The 8,322-nt window shown below is 43.5% G+C and overlaps 1 long non-coding RNA gene across 1 annotated transcript; it reads right to left on the bottom strand.

Moving 5' to 3' along the window:
• Positions 1–4,153: 4,153 nt before the first annotated feature.
• LOC117546485 lies at positions 4,154–6,614 on the bottom strand. Its single transcript, XR_004569012.1, has 3 exons — positions 6,408–6,614; positions 5,508–5,512; positions 4,154–4,411 (listed from the first exon to the last, which is right to left on the bottom strand). It is a non-coding gene; the product is annotated as an uncharacterized LOC117546485 (long non-coding RNA).
• Positions 6,615–8,322: the final 1,708 nt, after the last annotated feature.

Raw genomic sequence — 8,322 nt, 5'->3', positions numbered from 1 at the left:
ATCAGAGTTGTGTTCAATGGCATTAAAACGCATAAAACGCTGCTGAAGGTTAATCCAATGTCTCTGTGTCCCTTTGAAATGATTACTGATAATCCATCATAACATTTATGTCAATAAACAGAGTTTTCATATAGAGTGTATGAGAGCTGTAACCCAGCTTCCGGTTGTGGGCCTGCTGGCTGCGCATCACTCTCATTCACCAATGGGTAATTTTTAAATGGATTTAGGAACTCCCCCTCGATTCTATTGGCTCTGACGGTAAGAAAGAGATGTCAATCGTCAAAATCGACCAATGGGTTCCAGAGATATGGAAATCCACCCAAATGGCCCCAGAAGAGGTTTTTTTTTTCTAAACCTCTCTAAAAAGGTCAAATGTCACTTGTTTCGCATCAATCTTGATACAGGGTACTTATTATATGTTGTAGTTTGGATTCCTAAAGCTTTTAGTCTACTAACCCATCATTCAAGGTTGGGTTTCACTTTAAGTCATGGGTTATTTTGAACGGACACTATCATTTACAGTTTTTTACCATGTTCAATCTGAATTTACTTTAAAATAAAAACATCTATATTGATTCTGACTCTTCTACATCCAACTCACAGGTTTATCATTTTGAGAAAAAAGATTATTAATTTAACCCTTTTAGAAGGGAAGATATGGTCATTTGCTCTGGGAATGTCATCTTTGAGCCTGAGACCTGAAAAACAGGCTTGGGGTGGAACAGGTTGAATGTCCTTGTGTGGCTTCCAAAGTGCATCTGCATAAAAGCATCCTCAACTGCATTTTACACAGCTGTCCAGTTGCAGCCCTTTGAACGCAGTGGAACAAACCATTTTTCTCTTATCGGTAGAAATACAATAATCTTTTTATTATTAAAACGATAGTTACAAACGATAAAATGGAAGCATATCTTTGATAATACAGGAGATATACAGACCTAAAGAAAACATTACTCATCATACCTTTGTCTTTTGTTGCTTTTAAAGTTGTTTCAGAAGAAGCAATGCAAAACTCCTGTAAACTTTCCTTTAGGTAAAGTCATTATTTCACAATGTATGCTTTTGTCAATGAGGCTTAATGTTGAGGTTTGTCAAAGCCTGTACGCTGAAAAATAATTGCGATGGGACATCTGTCTTCCTAAATAAAGTCTCCTTTGAAGCATGGGTATGTGAGATTTTATATTCAAACCCACTGCCATTGCAGAGGGTTTGAATGTCTACAACAGTGAAGAGAATGGAGACGCATTGAATGAAAGGACTTAGTACATAACAGATGGTACAAAAAAGGAAACATGTAAATAAGCTTAAATGCACATAAACTCAACTTTTTTGCTAAATGTCACATTTGATTGGGTTGCAGGAGAAATCTGAAACTCACATCACTCACAGTCTGTTTGTATTAAATGACAATTGAAGTTCCATTACCGTTGGCTACTTGAGGTACTTTCTCTCCTCCTTGCTTCTCTCTAGGGGGAGACTCAATCACTCCATGTTCCTATATTCCTCTCTCTCTGCCTCTCACCTTGTCTGTCGTCATGGCCAGAGTAAAAGCTATTCAACATTAATCCAGCTTTCCCTTTCTTATTGCTTTGTGCCGCCTTTATCTCCCGAAAGTGCTGTGGCGCCAGATGATTGACATAGGCATACCGGTATCCGGTATTACCGAAATACCGGTTACTGGTGGCCACGGTATACCTTACCGAAATCAGATCCGGTTTTGATACTTTAAAAAAAAAAAAAAAAAAAAAAGTCCACTCAAAGGATGCAGTGTGCGTGTCCATAACCCTGCCTCTGTTTGGCTGGTGTTCGTTATGTCCGTTGGTTTGGTTCAGGCATGAGGAGAGGGAATGGCAAGCATGGCTGTAGAATCACTCTATACTGTACATCTGCTTGTTGGTAAAAGAAGACTCCGGTTGCATTCAATGCAAACTACAGAATATTTGAAAAGATATAACCTTAAAAGAAATGAATGAATCATTGTTTTTGTTTTTTTAAATGCAACCAATCAAAAAGATGTCAAGCCTTGCACCGTAGCATAAAGTGAAAAGCAGCAGACATGTGTCGGCTGTTTGTACTAATATCCCAGATGGATGAAGTGGTGCTTTAATATCTTGTATTGTACATTTAAACCGCTATTCCCTTTAGGCATCTGGCATTCACTCTCAGGTGTGTACACCTTACACACCTGAACAAAGGTCTGTCTGCTCTCCCTGTGTTTACTTTACCCCTCCTTCTCTTTCTCTGAGAAGACTTGTGGTGACAGAGAGTAATGGACAAAACCTTTGCTGTGTCTCCTTGTTGTTACTGGCTTCCCTCGCATCACTGCCCAACAGCTAGGCAGGCAATGTACCAACAGAATAGGTGTGTGCTTTACCTAGCTAGCATTTTACACGCTCCACTCTAGCTAGCAGTAGGTTTTCTTTGCTCCTCTAGTGTGCCTCTGTTGGAGCTCCGACTCATTCTGATACATTCAGACCCTGCTTTGAGGTCTAGTTTACTCTAAATGAGTAATTTACGAAACGAACTTCATGCTGTGTTGAATAAGACAAAACCCATAAATTGTGGCCATAGTCTCATTGGTAACAACGTGATTTAACCTACTGTACGACGATAAGCATGCGGCTGTTTTCTCAGGCTCTATTCATCAGCTGTGTTCTGAATATGAATAATAATCAAGGTTGTAAACATTCTGCTATGCTACGAGTCAGAAAAGAAACCTTATCTGACCGAGGCCTCGGTTTGGGAGACAGAAATTCAGAGTTGATTTGGGCAGAGGAGGGATCACTGTGGTGTCAAAGTAAATTCTCTGCCCATAACTTCCAAAAAGTCTTCATTGTAGGACATCAGTTCAAAGCTCTCCAGTGTACTACTTGTGTTCCGGTTCTTTGCTTCAAGAATTTCATCACTCTCTTTGGGAAAATGTTGTAATTAATCAAGTGAGATGGGAGGGTCATTTACAATCAGACTTTTGTTTTGTTGAAGTGCTTTTTCAAACTTTCACACGTGTGTCACACGTGTGTCGTGCAAACACAACTTTCTTTATAGAGAAATGAAATGTTGTATTACAGATCTGATCAACATGTCAATTAGGTCCAATGGGACATTACTTTTGGCAAATAATAAGATTTTCAAACAACATTATCAGAGAAGAAGAAGAGTGGTGGTGGCATGCAATAACAAAAGAAGGTAAAGGTAAAAAGTCTGAAATGGTAAATCTATCAAAGTAGTATTACTGTATGGAATGATTGGTTCCTTTATGACAGGGATCATGTTATGGAAATCTGAGACCCAACACTGTGGAGAGTACAAGTCAGAGTGATCAAAACAAATAAATGGTGAATCAGACAGAGTTGTCTTTCTGGTTATTTATTTGAAGCTTCAAATACATAAGATACAATACATAGACACAGGTCTCACAGAGTATAGCATAGTCTGCGTGAGTGTGCGCAGATATAAAAAATAGCAAAGCTTATATATAAGAAAGAGTGGGAAGTTCAGAAATCTGTCTTCACACGGTCATATTGTTATTAGACACCTGTCCTTGAGCTGTAGATAGTATAACGGTTCTTGTGTGACTTTGTGTGAGTCTCAACCTAGTAGCCAAATCAGCTCTGTGGCCTTGAAGTGCTTGGGAATAAACCCACAGTGGAGTATAAGAAGAAAACAGTACATCTCAGGAAATGATATAGGTGTTTTACAATGTGTTGAGAAGCATTTGGTTTAAGCATATAAGGATATAATAAAAATGTCCACTACATTCTCCCCTTTTGATCATACTTGATCAATACAAAAACAAACGACAGGATTGACTGATATAACACATCAATGAATACACTCCATCGCTGGTTTAAGTAAACACATCACAAATATATCATAGAAAACTGGCTGTTTTTGTGGAGGACAGACTCCAATATAATGTAAGCATAAGAGGAGAGTACACTCGATTCACATGATTATATTGATTATATTGTAGTGTCGGAATCAGACTCTTCTGATTCTAGCTGGTCTATCTCACTGTGGCGCAAAGGATTGTCGTGTAATGGAATAGCAGTATACTGAACGAAAGCTGAGGATACCATGCTGGACTCAAATCCACTAGAGTGCATGTACCTATCCAGAGGGGAGCCAGAACTTGATAGAGCTTGTCGCAGCATCACTGGGCCAGGCCAGTTGGAGGGAAATATGGTTAACATCAGGGAATGCTACGTTAGAAAGGATTCTTCCAGGGGCACCGACTATGCGACAATACGAGATATTGTAAGCACCGTAACTGCACGTGTTCCGTAGGATACGAGTACAACCAGTAGTAGTGCCTAGGAAAAAATAAGGTGGTGTAAGAGACGTTTTGTGGTACACTCTCTGGATGCAGAGGCTGTGTTTCATCCCTCTCAAATGGCTGGGGTGCACATGGCTGACGGGTTGGTACTTTGCGTATGTGGTATCAAACGTAGATGCACGCAGAGGGGAGTTAGATGGTGGGGGAAGCGGCCTGGCATAACGCCACTCGGTTACGCGGTCTTCACCCTTGATGGGCCTTGTCAGAGCCATAAACGCGCAGAGGTGTTCAACCTGGGTCAGAGAGCGCGGACGAACTGGCACTGACATTGATGAGTCCTGGGGAAAAAGGGTGCATGCATAACATGACCCATTTTGTCCTGCGGCCTGCAAGAATGATCTCAGGGTGTGCCACCAGACGTTACCGGTGTTCCCATTACTAGTCTGAACCACATCAATGTTGCTATGTCGTTATGGCCTATGTATAGGTTACGTTTTAGAAGTGTAGATGTACCTATGGATGTCAACAGTTGCGTCAAAGGCTGCTTACCCTTTTCGGGGGTCTGAGTTTTGGGCGCGATGTCTATGTAAAATGTGCCACACGGGTCGGTGCCGGATACATACATACAGACAACATAATAACCCCCGTCTGATATCTGGGCAGCCTGTAGTTGCAACAGGATAACGGGGCTTGATGAATTGACCTTGGAGATAGACAATCTCTCTTTGATGTTTGTTTTGTCGTCCCATAGGGTATAACCCCAATCGGTGTACGCGGTGGTCCATAAAACAAAAGTCCAGCCCGCCGAGCAGTGAGTGGCGGTGTGACTGTCACTCTCGACATAGCATATGTAGGCATCTGCCCACCCCAGTTTCTTAGGGTCGGGGCAATGCATGTAGTCGCACGGGTCTAACTGTACTGTGCTATCTTCCCCATCCCTTAGAGCAGGGGTGGGGAACCTTTTTCCTCTCAAGGGCCATTTCAATTTTTACAATATCCTCAGAGGGCCGTACAAATTATTGACCTCTGCTTAAAAAAACTAAAATCACAGCCCATTCATTTCATTCTGTGCAAAGAAAAAGCAACCTCTTAATCCAGATATCTCACCATGACTCGCGCATGCATGCACGTGCACGGTGTGGCGTGACCACCAAAACAGAAAGATATGGACACAAGATGTGTGCAAATGTATTTAGTTTCCTATGTGGACATGATTTAAGTGGGGGGGGACCTAACCTCCTCTAGGGGGGTCCGGGGGCATGCTCCCCCGGGAAGATATTTTTTTTAAATGTTGAATTTAAAAGCATCAATCTGGTGCACTTTGAGAGCAACATTAGGAGATCTATGGAAACATCTCTCAACACCCATATGAAACAGAACTGTAAACAGATTTACTTTTTCTTTATGAATATTTTACAAATCACTCCCCTTTCAAACTTTATTCTTCTTTATTAATAACAACTTTTTTTTACTGTCATATAGTATTTTATACCCGTTTACTTTATTCTCTTATTTTTGTATAACTATAATGATCATATAAAGATGTGCCTTTACCTCACTGGTTGTAGAAAAAGCTTCTTATATTCGTTAGCATAGCTAGCTAACCAGATGATAATAACAAAGAAGTTATTGACTGTATGATCAGTATGACAGATGAACAGATCGCCACTGGGCTTACAACTAAAGACACAGCCACGCAGAAACTGCAGCATGTGTACGGCTCCTTATCGGTACTGCAATTTCTGAAGTGCTGGAGTGGCATTCTGGTGCTCTCCGTCAGAACTGCACCCCTGTCAGACGAGACATATACCACGTGATGACACGTTAGGCTCGTGTTGTGTTCAAGGACCCTGACCTTGGCCAGGAAAAACAGGCACTCGCTTGTTTAATTTTTTTGCGGTCTAGATTTCTTACATTTTTTTCTTTTTTGCGTGTGTTTATAAATTACCTCGAGGGCCGTACCAAATTGTCTCGCGGGCCGTATACGGCCCGGAGGCCGGAGGTTCCCCACCCCTGCCTTAGAGTAATGTTACCAATCCCTGTCTTGACCAGCCCCTCTGCCCATGTGGTTCGCCCTGCTTTTCGCCCTGCTTTCCCCATGTACCTCTTAGATACCTCGATTTTGGCTGACATGCTGTGTGCTGACCATGGATACATAAAATATAGGACTAGTCCTAACACAACTATCATGGCAAGTATGCAGAGGAACCATTTTATGATTGTCCAGGCTCTCCAGTAGTATCCACATTGCTCACGGTTGCGTTGTCGCCTTTCCAGGCGAGCCCTCATCACGAGGGGGAAATGCTCCATGGGGTGTGTGTGTGTATTCCCTCGGTCGATTTTGCGACACGGACAGTCAGACTTTGCACACCGGTAACACAAACGAGGAACCAGAGGCATATGGAACCGCTCAGCTGGCACTCGCTCGTGACACATTGTGTGTAGTGTGTTTTAGTGTATGTAGTGCAAGTGTGGTGCTGGTGGTGACTAGGACACGTCACTTGTTGTCGTCTTCCGTTGGTGACTAGGACACGTCACTTGTTGTCGTCTGCTTCCGTTGGTGACTAGGACACGTCACTTGTTGTCGTCTGCTTCCGTTGGTGACTAGGACACGTCACTTGTTGTCGTCTTCCGTTGGTGACTAGGACACGTCACTTGTTGTCGTCTGCTTCCGTTGGTGACTAGGACACGTCACTTGTTGTCGTCTTCCGTTGGTGACTAGGACACGTCACTTGTTGTCGTCTGCTTCTGTTGGTGACTAGGACACGTCACTTGTTGTCGTCTGCTTCCGTTGGTGACTAGGACACGTCACTTGTTGTCGTCTACTTCTTCCGTTTCTCCTTTCCTGTGACTACGACCTTGCAGTGGCTGGCGTGGACCCACGTAGTTCTCTCGGCGACCTTGACCGCTGTCTGGGTGACGAGAAGCACCTGGTAGGGACCTTGCCAATGATTGGATTTCCAGCTCTTTCTCCGGAAATCCTTGACCAGCACAAAGTCGCCGGGTTGGAGATGGTGAAGTGGACCAGTGGCAGGGGTAGGCAAGGCTGCGGCTACCTGATGTCGGATGTCTGCTAAAGTGGATGACAGGTTAACACAATAGGACAACATAGCATCCTCACACAAAGTTGTGGAGGGAAGAGGACATCCTGGAGCCTTGAGTCCAATCTGTGGAGGAGCCCCAAAAATATTTCAAATGGGCTGAGTTGACTCCGTGTTCTTTTCCTCATCCGCATGTACATCAGCACAATGGGCAGAGCTTGTGTCCATGACAGACCTGTGTCTGCACAGCATTTTGCTAGTTTGTTTTTTATTGTGCCTCATTAGCAAAATGTGAACCATTGTCGCTAGAAATGTTGTCTGGTAGTCCCCATCTAGGAATGATTTGCTGTCTGTGCTTTTACTGGGAAAGCTTCAACCCATTTGGACCACATGTCAACCACCACCAGACAGTGCTACCCTCTGATGGGCTAAGCTCAATGAAATCCAGCATTAGGTGCTCAAATTGCCTGGTGGGAGGTGGATGTGCTCCGGGTCCTGTAACCTTTACTGCTCTACCAGAATTGTGCATGATGCAAATTAGGCATGCTTCACAGTGCTTTTGAGCTGTTACTGTGAACCCCCTTGTGAACCACTCCTGATTTATAGACTCTAACATCCCTCCCTTTGGACACATGGTCCAACCCATGTGTCAACTTAGCGAAATGAGGGAAGAAATGTCTTGGGAGACATGGATTTGAATTTGGACCAACCCAGATGCAGGAGGTTGGGTCAAAAGCAGCCCCAGCAGCCTTCCACTGAGCCTTCTCAACTGGTGTAGCTAGCTGCTGCATGGAAGTCAGTGATGACATTTTGTCAGTGAAGGAGGAGACAGGGATTTTAACAAATGAGTGTGCGTGAGGTGTGAGAGGAATCAGAGCAGCTGCCTTTGCGGCTGAGTCAGCAGGCGCATTTCCTAGGGAAACTGGGTCTGTACTGCTTGCGTGTGCGGCACATTTACAGACTGCAACTTCAGATGGGAGCAGAATGGTGTCTAGTAAGCCTGCA

Source organism: Gymnodraco acuticeps, unplaced genomic scaffold (assembly GCF_902827175.1).
Source record: "Gymnodraco acuticeps unplaced genomic scaffold, fGymAcu1.1, whole genome shotgun sequence".
NCBI lineage: Eukaryota > Metazoa > Chordata > Actinopteri > Perciformes > Bathydraconidae > Gymnodraco > Gymnodraco acuticeps.
Note: the sequence above shows the minus strand (reverse complement) of the source record. Positions and strands in the feature narration are given on the sequence as shown.